Here is an 11,700-nt window from a genome sequence, read left to right as displayed (position 1 = left end):
AGGTGGCTCAGTCTGTTAAGTGTCTGATTCTTGATTTGGGCTCAGGTCATGATCTCACAGTTTATGAGACGGAGCCTCATGTCGGGCTCTGCGCTGACAGTGTGGAGCTGGCTTGGGATTCTCTCTCTCCCTCTCTCTCTCACTCAGAATAAATAAATAAGCGATAAGATAAGAAAAGATGAGATGAGATGAGACGAGACGAGATAAGATAAGAAACTTTTGGAACGGAAGCTGTCAAGCCCTGTGTGTATCTGTCTTTATACGTGTATGTTGCAGTTGCTGGTATTTTTCTACCTCTAGATGAAATCGACAAGATTAATTTAAAAGAGATTTATTTAATTGGCTTAAAGAAAATTAAGTACTTATATAAATTAAGTATTCCTAAAATTCTCAGCTATATAATAGAAACTAACCCAAACGCTTTTCAGGTTCATGATCTGGAAAAATACTCAGTAGTGAAGCTAACTTAAGTTTGTTGGAGGCTGGCTGGTCCCGTGGACCCAGAGGGGGTCCACGGGACCAGCCAGGGGGGTCTTCGGTCTCTCTCAGGATGGAAATTAAACATGAGCCAAGAAGAAGTGAGAGCACAGTTTATTAAAGACACAAAAGAGTCTGGGAGACTCAGAAAGGAGAGGAGAGGGAGTCTCACCTTGGCTTGGGGCCTGGGGCACATGTCTTCTCAGTAACCCAGGAACAAAGATGAGCATCTAGGCATACTCCGTAAGTCACTGGTGCCCTGGAGCCAGGGCTCCGGGGGCGTCGGTGGTCTTGGGAGAACGTTCCTGACACCTGCCCGGTCCCTCCTTGAGTGTTACCTGTTGTGCTGGAAAACTCCAAGGAGGTCACTACCTCCCTGACCTTCACGAGGGTATTCGTTAGTTACCTGTACGAGAAGTCGTGTGTAGGGCCGGGGTACAGGTCCTAGAAAGAATAAAAGGGGGAAAGGGAGCAAAAATGAAGTTTTGCATGGGGTCCCTTCAGCTTCCCTGTGTCAGACATGTCTTCTGAACGATCAGCATTGAACGTGACGTAGACACACAACTTTCACTCCACCTGGGCTCGTTGGTCCCTAAGTGCAGGGCAGCTCTGTTACATTTGTCAGCAAGAAAAAGAACTCAGGATGATGAAATTTTTGTAGGTAATCTGAACATAATTGTTGAGAACCCATGGATTAAATAGATGTAAGCAGGATAAAAGTTTTAAATAATTTCCCCAAAGCTTTTGGTAACCGGAAACCTTAAAGTTTTGCTAAGTTAAGTTAAATGATGGATAGTGACTGAATATCTAGATCATTTCCAAATAAAATAAAATATTGAAACGTTAGTTACTGAATATAGGTTTGTCCAATTTGGGTTCCTGTTACAGAGAATCTAACGATATTGGGTCTGTTAGTGCGCGTGTTTGCGCCACACTGGAAATAACACCAATGCAGGACTGTCCTCTTGAAAACGTGCCCAGAAACTCGCCCATCTGCAGAACCCTCACGTCGCAATCGCTGGTTCCTTGTTTTCACCAAAAATTAGGGCTCCTAAGGGTTCAACATTGTAATTAACATCTGTGATTAAAACTGCTACAAATAAGGGAAACATCTCCATATGCAGGGAAAGTGGGATGTGCATTTTTGGTAAAAGAACACATGAGGAGGGGCGCCTGGGGAGCTCAGCCAGCTGAGTGCCTGACTTCGGCTCCGGTCGTGGTCTCACGGTTCATGGGTTTAACCCCCACAGGCTCTGTGCTGACACTGTGGAGCCTGCTTGGGATTCTCTGTCTCCCTCCCTCTCTCTCTGCCGCTCCCCAGCCCCAACTCTCTCTCTCTCAAAGGTAAATAAATAAATAAATCTTTAAAAATAATAATAATAAGGGGCGCCTGGGTGGTGCAGTCGGTTGAGCGTCCGACTTCAGCCAGGTCACGATCTCGCGGTCCGTGAGTTCGAGCCCCGCGTCGGGCTCTGGGCTGATGGCTCAGAGCCTGGAGCCTGTTTCCGATTCTGTGTCTCCCTCTCTCTCTGCCCCTCCCCCGTTCATGCTCTGTCTCTCTCTGTCCCAAAAATAAATAAACGTTGAAAAAAAAAATAATAATAATAATAAGTGAAATGGACAGAAAGTTGTAAAAGGTCTGTTGAAAAGGAATTTTGTGAGAGGAATTTTATGTGTGATGAACTGGAAGAGATTGAATGAATTTGTCCTCGGGGTTTGAAAAACAGCTTTAAGATCCATAGTATCCTTCTGTAATTATGTAAACCTGGGACATAACTTTCTTTCATCTGCCAAGAGGCATCAGTCTGCTCCTCATAAGAGACTGTGAAATGGTTCCCTCCAGTTTTCCAAATTATTTGCAGAGAAAACAAGGGTTCAATCTTTTGCCAAAATAACATCCCATGTGTCAGCCCTTTGCTCACTAGAGGAGCCCCAGTCCTCTGCACATTGAGAGGGCTAAGTCTGGGGGCACCTGGGTGGCTCAGTCGCTTGGGCGTCTGACTTTGGCTCGGGTCATGATGTCACGGTTCATGAGTTCGAGCCCCGTGACAGGCTCTGTGCCGACAGCTCGGAGCCTCAAGCCTGCTTTGGATTCTGGGTCTCCCTCTCTCTCTGCGCCTCCCCTGCTCACGGTCTATCTCTCAAAACTAAATCAACGTTAAAAAAAAATTTTTTTTTAATTTTTTTTTTTCAACTTTTATTTATTTTTGGGACAGAGAGAGACAGAGCATGAACGGGGGAGGGGCAGAGAGAGAGGGAGACACAGAGAGAGGGAAACAGGCTCCAGGCTCTGAGCCATCAGCCCAGAGCCCGACGCGGGGCTCGAACTCACGGACCGCGAGATCGTGACCTGGCTGAAGTCGGATGCTTAACCGACTGCGCCACCCAGGCACCCCCAAAAAAAATTTTTTTTAAGGGAGCTAAGTCTTGCTCAGGACTACAGAAGCTTCTGTGCTTGCCTGCGAAGCCTGACTCACTTTGGTTAGAGGGACAGCTAAACACTGTTTCACAGCGACCTGTGATTTTATTTGACTGTTTGAAGATCTTTTGATCTTTTTGACCAACTTTCCCAAATGCAAATTCTACGTGATGTCTTTTCGACCTTGAACTAACTTTGAGTTTTACCAGAGGGTCCGGGAAATATCTTAAGATGTGTTTTCTTTCCTCATAAAAGGGAGATCTTAAACTAATTCAGCTCATCTGATACGTTAAAATCCACAGGAAGCATTGCCAAATAAATCCTAAACCTTCTTTACGTTATGTCTGTGTAGGTATACGTTACAAATGTTCCAGAAATTATGTGAAATTTCTGGAAACCTGACCCGTCCCGATTTAATGCCATCAGTCATAATTTTAAAATGTATGTCGCGGAAATAGGCCCCCTTGTCAGCTCCGCCACAGCGAGCTCCCGCCAGATATCACCAATGGGCGTTTAAGCCGTTCATCACCTGCAGACAGCTCCTGCTTTACTGCCATGCTTTTGCACCCCGCCGGATCTAGAAGAAATTCACAGAGGGGCGCCTGGGCGGCTCAGTCGGTTAGGCGTCAGGTCACGATCTCGCGGTCCGCGAGTTCGAGCCCCGCGTCGGGCTCTGGGCTGATGGCTCGGAGCCTGGAGCCTGCTTCCGATTCTGTGTCTCCCTCTCTCTCTGCCCCTCCCCCGTTCATGCTCTGTCTCTCTCTGTCCCAAAAATAATAAAATAAACATTAAAAAAATTTTTTTTTAAAAATTCACAGAACAGACTCTGGCGAGTGCTCTGGAGTACGTGTCCCCGAGGACTCCAGGATCGCACGGCTGAACTGGCTTTCAGCACACTATTTCTCTGAAGCTCCCTATGATCATAGCAATTCAGCAAAATCTTTGTGAACAAAGCTAAAACAGTGACTTTTTCTCCCTACGCAATCCCTCCAGAATTCAGACACTCTAGACTCCTTTTCCTTGTGGCAATACACGTACTTAGTTGCATACGCGCAATAGCCATCTGTTGTCCTTGTAGATGGCCCGCTGCCTCCGTGGCTAAGGTTCTACTGGAAAGGGTCATTCCTTCCTGCCCCCCCCCCCCCCCCCCCGTTGAACTTCATGGTTCCCAGGGAGCCCACTCTCTGGTTGGATGCTCTGACCGGTTTGTGCTGCTCGTTCACCCTCACCACCCTCATCCTCAGGGCTAATCAAACACACTAATGGCACCACTTAGACTCAGCTGGCAAAATTCAGAGAGAGCCTCCAAATATCCTGGCCAGAGGCACGATCACTCGTCCTGAATGTCAGGGTCATCCCTTTGGGAACTCAGAGTCTCTCACCCTTTGAGATACCCCAGGACCCCCAGCGCACCTGGTTCCTGCTTCTTCAGACCCACGGCTAATAAAGGGAGATACGCTTTAACATTGGACGGTCTTAATTGCTTCTATTAGAAATAAGCATGTTTTTTTTTTTAATGTTTATTTATTTTTGATAGACAGAGAGACAGAGCATGAGCAGGGGAGGGGTAGAGAGGGAGAGAGAGAGAGGGGCGGGGGGAGACCCAGAATCCAAAGCAGGCTCCAGGCTCCGAGCTGTCAGCCCAGAGCCCGACGCAGGCCTCGAACTCACAGACCGCGAGATCATGAGCTGAGCCGAAGTCGGATGCTCAACCGACGGAGCCACCCAGACGCCCCAAAATAATCATGTTTTGAGAGAGCAATCTTTTTACAGAGATGAAGACCTTAAGCCTCACATCTTACAACCCAGAGATTCTTCGACCAGAAAACACAGCTGCCAGAAGACGCTCCAGCCTCACTGGAAAGGCCCCTGTCAGGCACCACCAGCCAAATTCCAGGCAATAGACTCCGGGCCCACATGACACACTGAAGACGGCACCGAACCCCGACTGGCCCTGCACACCCCCCGGTGGCCTGCAAGTAAAGACTTCCCGGATTTGAAGCCGGCAACGCCTCCTGACACGCCTCCCCCAGGTGACCGACCAGGCGCACGTACCCTTTCTTGCTTTGGCTCCTTGTTCTATTTTCTCTTTTGGGGGCAAGACAGGGCTCCTATCCACGTTCCCTAATCTATTACAAAAAGGGAAAACCTTTCTGACTGGTGGGTCTGTCACCAGAAACTCCTATGTGTTCACAAAGTCTGAGACCTCTTGTTCTTGCTTGCAACTAATTTCTCTTTAGTCCCAAAGGCCACTGCTGATTATCCACATAAGCCCACGGATGTTCCCTGCAGGCGAGAACAGGCCCAGGAAGACCTCGGACACCCTGGTCCAGCTTCGCCCCGATCACAGCCTCACGGCTCAGCCGAGTCCCTGCGTCTTTGCCCATCAGATGGCTTCCTGATCTAAGTGTGATCTCTCTGCCCACACGCAACAGACATACAAGTGAGTTTTCACATCTTTGCAAGGTTTTAGAAAAGACACCTTTAGGAAGAGATGGCCTCACAGAGTGTCATCCGGACTCCTCTGACCCATGGCTTGGAAGGATCAATCAGGAAATCGTGGCTAATGAACCTATCAATAACCAGGAGTCCTCAGCGCTCCCCCTGGTTTTGGTTTCGTGTGTGGCGGACGGTGGCATACGAATTTTAAGACAGCTGGCAAGTCGGAGGTCAATAGTTATTAGGCCATTTAACGGTCCCTGCTAACAGCTACAACAAACGAGAAGCTTCCCATTGGCTTACCGCACTTAGGTGGAGGCATACTTGATTCAGTGTTGGCCTCCAGCGGGAGTGTCTTTCTTCCGTGGCTGGAACAGTGCTGATGAGCACGTGGTCAGAAATCTCTCCCTGACATTGGGAGAACCGGCCAGCTCCACGGCCACAGCAGCGGCAGCCCAGCGGCCAAAGTACTTTTGGACGGCCGCACGGCCTCGATTAGGATCTGCTCGATGAGCAAGGTGTTTGTGCGATAGCGAGTTCCACCCGCTGCAGGATAAATGCCTCTGGAGAAGTGGAAACGCACGGCCAGGGAACAACCGATCTCCCCGGCGTTTCACGGTCTTGATCTATTTAGCTGCCCGCCTTCCGGTCTGGGCCCCTCCTTTAGAATCACCCTGCAAACAGGATTCGTCGCGGTACTTTTAATTCTGCTTCGCCTAACTATTTTTGAACTTCGTACCTGCCGCCCGCCAAGCCTCTGCAAACAGGGCCGTGGCCGCACTCTGCACCCGGTCCTAAGGGTCGACCTGCTGCCAGCACGTGCACTGCCCCTTTGCAGACCTAAGGTCGGTCTGCGGCAGAACTGACCTACTGTCCTTGAGACCTGCAGACCGCAGGCCTCGAGGAGCGAAGGCCCAGACTCTCCGGGAAGAGAAGGCCTGACCACGTTTGGAAACAGCTGCCGCGGACGCCAGCCAGTCTGCCCGGGGTCATGTCCACACACGACTGCGGGCCGGGCACCTGCTTCTCCTGCACCCAGGCCCCCTCCCTCTTCCCACGCCCTCACCTGGACGGGGAAGATGGCCTTTGGGCCTTCAGTCCGTCCTCTTCCCAGGTCGCCAGCTTCCCGAAGAAAGCAACCTTTCCTTCCACACATCACTTCTCTCTCGAGTGCTCGTTGTCAAGCGGTGAGCAGCTGAACCTCACCGAGTTTGGAACTGGTTCTCTGTCCGGTAACAGGGCGACGCTGTCTCAGTGCTCGTGGGGACAATGTCCATAGACTGCAGGGTCCACAGTCTCCAGCCTGTGCCCCGTCCTCTGACAGGGCACAGGGCTTCCCAACCACCCAGGAATAAAGCCACTAAATGCAGAAAAGCTGATCTGATTAACGATGCTTTCAAGAAAGATCTTGATGGGGCACCTGGGGGGCTCAGTCGGTTGAGCGTCTGACTTCGGCTCGGGTGACGATCTCACAGTTTGTGAGTTCGAGCCCCGCGTTGGGCTCTGTGTTGACGGCTCGGAGCCTGGATCCTGCTTTGGATTCGGTGTCCCTCTCGCTCTCTGCCCCTCCCCCACTCACACTCTCACTCACTCTCTCTCGAAAATAAAATGAAAATGTTAAAAAAATTTTAAAAAAGAAAGAGCTTGATCAAAAGGGCGAAATGTTAAACAAAGGAAACCTCGTTTTTCGTGTGTGATACTGATTTTTTTCATTTAATTTTTTTTTAATTTACATCCAAGTTAGCATATAGGGCAACAATGATTTCCGGGGTGGATTCCTTTAGCCCATCCCCCCTCCCACAACCCCTCCAGTAACCCTCAGTTTGTTCTCATTGTTTATGAGTCTCTTCTGTTTTGTCCCCTCCCTGTTTTTATATTCTTTTTGTTTCCCTTCTCTCATGTTCATCTGTTTTGTCTCTTAAAGTCCTCATATGAGTGAAGTCATATGATTTTTGTCGTTCTCTGACTGATTTCACTTAGCATAATACCCTCCAGTTCCATCCATGTAGTTGCAAATGGCAAGATTTCATTCTTTTTGGTTGCCCAGTAATACTCCATTGTATATATAGACCACATCTTCTTTATCCATTCATCCGTCGATGGACATTTGGGCTCTTTCCATACTTTGGCTATTGTCGATAGCGCTGCTATAAACATTGGGGTGCCTGTGTCCCTTCGAAACAGCACACCTGTATCCCTTGGATAAATGCCTAGTAGTGCGATTGCTTGGTCGTAGGGTAGTTCTATTCTTAGTTTTTGAGGAACCTCCATACCGTTTTCCAGAGTGGCTGCACCAGCTTTCATTCTCAAAGGAAACCTCATTTAAAATGGAGTCGAGTGGCACCTGGGTGGCTCCGTCGGTTAAGCGCTGACTTCAGCTCAGGTCATGATCTCGCGGTTCGTGGGTTCGAGCACCGTGTCGGGCTCTGTGTTGACTGCTCAGAGCCTGGAGCCTGCTTTGGATTCTGTGTCTCCCTCTCTCTCTCTGCCCCTCCCCCACTTGTGCTCCGTTTCTCTCTGTCTCTCAAAAATAAATAAACATTGGGGCGCCTGGGTGGCGTAGTCGGTTGAGCGTCCGACTTCAGCCAGGTCACGATCTCGCGGTCCGTGTCCGTGAGTTCGAGCCCCGCGTCGGGCTCTGGGCTGATGGCTCAGAGCCTGGAGCCTGTTTCCGATTCTGTGTCTCCCTCTCTCTCTCTGCCCCTCCCCCATTCATGCTCTGTCTCTGTCCCAAAAATAAATAAAACGTTGAAAAAAAAAATTAAAAATAAAATAAAATAAAGTTGGTGTTTAAAAAATAAATAAATAAATAAATAAATAAACATTTAAAAAAATTTTTTTTTAATAAAATGGAGTCAAGGAGCCCAGAAGGGGGGCCGCTCATGCCCACCCCTCCATGCTGCAGCCTGCGAGACGGCGCAGGAGGAAGATAATCCTGACAGGAGAGAACGTTTCTCACACCGGGTCCGCGTCTTGCCTTTAGAAAAAGCTGGAAGGTCTCGCTGCGCCCAAAAACCACACACTGACCTCCACCCAGAGCCACCAGACACCGCACAACCTGGGGCTCGTGTTCCCCTCCGGTAACCGTCTGCCCACAGCAGCCCTGCCTGATTTGCCCTGAGCCCTGATGGCAGCGGACTTCCCTTCACTCTCGGACCTGCCTGCGGTTGGCCACAGCCCTCATGCCCCAGGTCACAATTCCTCTGCTTTACCAAATAAAGTCCTTTTGCTAAAATAACTGCCTATTTTATTTTTAAGATTGACAAGCGCAAGCCCAATATTCAAATTCGGTTCCTTACAGTCCTTCCCTCCTGCTCAGGGCTCGTATCTTTAATTATGTTAGTCGTGCTTTCTTTTTGATGTTATGGGTCGATGTCACACACTGACTCAACCGGGTGCTGTTTAAAGTCCCCTCCACCGTGGCCATTCCCTGGGGATCCTCCAGCCCTGTGGCAGCTTCCATCCCACCCCCCCAATCTGCCAAGGCAGGTGCAGAAGTGGGGGCTCAGGTTGGAGGGGGTGTCCTTCTGGCGTCGGCCTCTCCACACCAGAGAGCTGGGGAACAGCAGAGTCACAGCACACAGTGAGGCCGCACACACGGTGTGGCTTTCCACGACGTCAGCTCCGTTCGGTCCCAAGGCGGGTTCAGGATGCCAAACTCAGTGACATGTTCCACCGCGTGCTTAACTTGGCTTCTTATGCAGCACACGGAGCAGAACATAAGTCACACGACACAGAAACACCGAGGGTGGGAAGTCGGCCTGTGGGTGTGAAGCCGAGATCCGGCCACAGTCGGGTCCGGATCAGCTCTCGGCACCCACCGCATGTTCCGATCAGGCTGCGGAGGGTCTAGTTCTGTTCGGAGATCCATCGGGCAGACCCTTCGGCAGCAGCCGCCTCCTTGAATGGTCAGACATAGAGGGGTTGTGTCTGAAGAGCCTGACAGTATGCTGCAAAAACCATTCCTTTTTTAGGGGCACCTGGGTGGCTCAGTGGGTTAAGGGGCCGACTTCAGCTCAGGTCATGAACTCGCAGCCCGTGAGTTCGAGCCCCACGTCGGGCCCTGTGCTGACAGCTCAGAGCCTGGAGTCTGCTTCGGATTCTGTGTCTCCCTCTCTCTGTGCCCCTCCCCCTCTCACACTCTGTGTCTGTCTCTCAAAAATAAAACAAATAAACATTAAAAGAAATGTGTTTTAATTGTTCCTTTTTTTAAAGGGATCTAATCAGTCTTGGGCCCCTGCAGACCCCCGCTGGTCCTGCCGGCCGTCAGTTCTGGGGCGTCATCAGCTGGTGCTGGTCTCACAGCCGCGGTGACCCACTTGCATCACGGTTGGACACAGGCCCCTGCTTGACACGAGTGACTCCATCTTGCTGTCTACAAACACCTTGCACTGTTTCACCATCTGAACCAAGCGTGGCGTTTCCTTCTCTGTCCCTTTCTCCCTGGGCTGCCCCCCGTCTCTCTGCTCCTGGGGAGCCCCGGGTCTTCCCCCCAGAAGACCTCTGGGAAGCAGCGTGATCTGCTGCTTACTCTGTGTGGGTGCAGGCCTGGTCATGTCAAAATCCTGCTCCTCTGTGCCCTTTGCAAGGAGAGAGACTGTGGGAGTTTGCTGAAGCTGAAAGCTGCCCCCTCCGCTGGACGCCCAGAAACCGGTGCCGCCCTCCCCACCCCTCCTCAGGCCTCCAGAGGGCAGAGCCACAGAGACAAGGGGAAAGACTTCAAAGCAAACACACAAACAACTGTTGCAATGGTTGACGCTGATCCTGGAGCCAGTACCCAAGTCTCACGGCAGCCGGAAGCCAGTAGACAAAGGTTCCCTGTGTCTGAGCAGGTTCTGAGGGGCAGGAATCCATCCCAGCGGCCAGGGTTTCCACCTCGCCGGCCCCAAGGGGGCCCCTAGCCGGGAAGTCACGTGGGCTGGTAATCAGAAACAGAACAACAAACTGAAGCAACAGAATCCCTTTAGTAACTAAGTTGTTTTTCCCCAAGGACTTCCCCATGTCCTAGTACTTAGAACCTCTTTGGATGTGAACCTAGGAGTCTTAGTTCAATTTCTTTAAGGCTTAGCTTACTGAGGGAAAGGATTAACTCCCAAATGAGAATTTCTCCTGTATACTGGGTATTAGAAAAGGGTTTACATTCAATTCCGGGCATTTTGAACGCTGTTCTAGAATCTGAGCTTCTTCGTGCTGCCCTTAGGTCTAAAAGCAGAACTTCTGGGGCACCTGGGTAGCTCAGTTGTTCGGCTCTCGATCCCAGGGTCCTGAGTTGGGGACCTGGGTTGGGCTCCACACTGGGCATGAAGCCTACTTAAAAGTAAATAAATAAAAATTAAAAATTAATATTGCAACTTCTGTTTCAATGCTCTGGATAATGACCGGAGGAAACATTTTCTAAAGGCCTGAAGTACAGGGGCGCCTGGGTGGCGCAGTCGGTTAAGCGTCCGACTTCAGCCAGGTCACGATCTCGCGGTCCGGGAGTTCGAGCCCCGCGTCGGGCTCTGGGCTGATGGCTCGGAGCCTGGAGCCTGTTTCCGATTCTGTGTCTCCCTCTCTCTCTGCCCCTCCCCCGTTCATGCTCTGTCTCTCTCTGTCCCAAAAATAAATAAACGTTGAAAAAAAAAATTAAAAAAAAAAAATGAAGGCCTGAAGTACAAGGAAAGCCATTTCCAATTCTAAGTCAGCACGGCTGCACGTAAACTGTGTTCAGACCAAAAGCCTGATTTAAGGCCTGCCGTGCGAGCATCGTACACCAGCTTTGGGAATGTGTGGCCTACAGGAAAGCCTTCTTGTCCTGAATGAGATTTTTGGGGTGATGGTGGGGTTCGTGGGGTCTGGAGCCAATGGCCAGGAAAAAATTCTTAAAGGCGTCTTTGGTGCAAAAAGGTGATTTTATTAAAGCACGGGGGACGGGACCTGGGGGCAGAAAGAGCTGTGTGTAGTTGGGAGCTGGGGAGAGTTAAAGTCCAGGGGGAGTTTCCAGTGAGATTTTCATATGCTAAAGACAACTCAGGATCCCAGAGGCCTGGCTATTGTCAGGCTAAGGTGGTTTTTCCCCCTAGCAAAGCATTAGCATTAAGACGGTAGGAAATTCCTGGGGGAATGTTCTACTCCGCAGGCCTCAAGTGTTGGTCAATGGGCTGCAGGTGATATGGAAATTGAGTTCTATCTGCCATTTCCTTCTGCCTTTGTTCCCCACATCACTTAAGACATCGATCAATGCCCCTGTTCCCTACAATTCTTGATGTTATAACCCGTGGTTCCTGCCTGGATGCTGATCAGAAATCTTTCTGAATTTTTACAAGATGTGAGACAGAGAACCCTGGGAAACATCTGTCCCTCCTCCCGAGCACTTCCTTCCCGGT

General features: G+C 50.2%; 1 long non-coding RNA gene across 1 annotated transcript; it reads right to left on the bottom strand.

Moving 5' to 3' along the window:
• Positions 1–575: 575 nt before the first annotated feature.
• LOC123602164 lies at positions 576–6,560 on the bottom strand. The gene is made up of 2 exons (XR_006714402.1): positions 5,660–6,560; positions 576–921 (listed from the first exon to the last, which is right to left on the bottom strand). It is a non-coding gene; the product is annotated as an uncharacterized LOC123602164 (long non-coding RNA).
• Between the last annotated feature and the right edge of the window lie 5,140 nt (positions 6,561–11,700).

This window comes from Leopardus geoffroyi, chromosome D1 (genome assembly GCF_018350155.1).
Source record: "Leopardus geoffroyi isolate Oge1 chromosome D1, O.geoffroyi_Oge1_pat1.0, whole genome shotgun sequence".
NCBI lineage: Eukaryota > Metazoa > Chordata > Mammalia > Carnivora > Felidae > Leopardus > Leopardus geoffroyi.
This window is presented reverse-complemented; position numbering and strand designations above follow the sequence as displayed.